General features: G+C 37.4%; 1 long non-coding RNA gene across 2 annotated transcripts; it reads right to left on the bottom strand.

Annotated features, from left to right (window-relative positions):
* Positions 1 to 75: 75 nt before the first annotated feature.
* LOC113535177 (uncharacterized) lies at positions 76 to 1,719 on the bottom strand. Of its 2 annotated transcripts, XR_008301270.1 has the most exons (4): positions 1,455 to 1,719; positions 1,187 to 1,321; positions 452 to 607; positions 76 to 385 (listed from the first exon to the last, which is right to left on the bottom strand). It is a non-coding gene; the product is annotated as an uncharacterized LOC113535177 (long non-coding RNA). The 2 variants fall into 2 exon arrangements; XR_003403570.3 differs by lacking the exon at positions 1,187 to 1,321.
* Between the last annotated feature and the right edge of the window lie 296 nt (positions 1,720 to 2,015).

Genomic DNA, 2,015 nt, shown 5'->3' with positions numbered 1-2,015 from the left:
ATGTGTAAAAAATGAATAATCTGAATAATCTGAACATCTTCATGGTCAAAATAAGATATGCGAGCCAAATTAGAATCATTTATAAAGACAGTTTAATCACCTCAATATTCCATTCTGCTATGTTTCTTTTCATTCTTGGATGTTTGGTTGGAAGAAAACATCCATTACATGAATTGTTGGAAACTCTATCAAGCAATGATGCTCTGAGTTTTGGTGTCTGCAGATGTACCTCTGCTAAGAGGGGAGAGGGTAAATCGCGGGAAAGAGAGGGAAGATTCAGACTGGGCTCTTAAGATGTTGGGAGTCTGCCCTTCAAGAAAGCCATTCATCACTCTTTTCCCCTAGTTCTCTGCGATGTTCCTCTGTTCATCCCTCTGTGCAGGCTCTGAAGACACAGGAGAAATATTAAATGTTTCAGGCAAGACTACATTCTGAATGTTTTTACTCTTACCATTATTCCGAACTGAACTCAGCTTGTGTGGTACCAAATTGGGTTCAAGGTGAATCTCTACCAGAATAGTTTTAGTCTTGGAGAAGCTGGCTCCCTCCCGAGACATTGGACCATTCTCAACAGGAGACAAAGACAACCGTGGAACCTGTGGACAGACTGAAGTGCGTCGTACATCATTAAGATCATCAGTATTTGAACCAGGAGGTAAGCATGCAACATCTTTATCCTCAGTAAGTTTGAATCTTTCTCTCAACTGCTGCTCAGATTTAGGAAGTATATCTTCTTTTAATTTATGTTTAAATCTACCTTTTGCCCATTTCACCGCAATCCCCACTGAACAGTTTCAAAACTTTGAATAACACTCAAAAGTTCCTCCAAAACTCCACTATAATGATTTTTCAAGATGTCATCATCCAACGATGAATGTTGTCTTTGATTTTCTGACTGGTGATGGGACTTTGACATGCAGGTTTAATCAACTGTACTAGCTTATTAGCCTGTTTATTCATTCCTTTAGGAAGAATCCCTGTCCCACGTGCTAACTCCACAATATCCCTGTGATGAGTGGCTTGAATAAACTTTATTTTAAGTTTACTAATTTGTCTAGATGTTTCTGTCCTAACCAACAAGGACATACAGTATGTGTATGTTCCCTATTTCTATCATGTTCCATCCCCGCCGACTCATGAGATAAAATGGCAAACCTATTCTTCAAAGACAGCACGGTAGCCTTACTATGCAATCCGGGACTGAAGAGAGAGAAAAAGTAGAAAAGGAAAAGAAGTAAAAAAGGTAAAGTCTCTCAGTTCTTGTGATTCTCTTGAACTGGTTGGTCATGGGTTTCCTCATAAATCTTCATAGAAGATTCCACTGAGGGGGAAAAAATAGTCTTTAAAAACAAACCATCCTAGATGCTCCTGGTGGTTTCAAGTCCATTTTTAAGTCTAAAAAAAGCTTTGAAAAAGAGAAAAGAAAAAAAGAATCTTTTCAGGTGAGTACTCACTTTTTAATACAAGTCCTTTTTCCAGCTCCTGAAGTAAAAACCACAAAAAAGGTCCTCTGTTCTTTTCTTCTCCTTTTCCAGTCAAGATTTTTGTCCAGATAGTCCCTCCTTCAGTCTGCACATCAGCCCCTTAAAAACAATCCTTAAACAAATCTTTTTATAAAGGCAACCAACTTTATTAAATCAATAAAAAGTCTTTAAAAAAAAAAAGGTTTCTATGCCACAAAAATTCTCCAATCTTTGTTTCACAGAATATTCTGCTTCTTCAGAGGAAAATACTCAATGTGGCTCTACTAATGTTATCAGTTTTTAAGTGGAGCCTTTTTTAATTGAGGGATGGAACACTGAAAGCCGATTGGCTACATCATCTACTTCTGTATGGGAGGCGATTAATGTCCTAATTGAAGGTAATTAAGTCCAGTAGTTAAACCGATTTAGGATTAACACAACAAACAATTTAAAACTTAAATTCATCCTATATTCAATGAAGAAAATAGAAAAAAGGGGGGGAAGGGGAAAAAAGAGGAAAAAGAGAATGTTCCTTCTAGTGTCACTGGCTAG

Source organism: Pangasianodon hypophthalmus, chromosome 29 (assembly GCF_027358585.1).
Source record: "Pangasianodon hypophthalmus isolate fPanHyp1 chromosome 29, fPanHyp1.pri, whole genome shotgun sequence".
Taxonomy (NCBI): domain Eukaryota; kingdom Metazoa; phylum Chordata; class Actinopteri; order Siluriformes; family Pangasiidae; genus Pangasianodon; species Pangasianodon hypophthalmus.
This window is presented reverse-complemented; position numbering and strand designations above follow the sequence as displayed.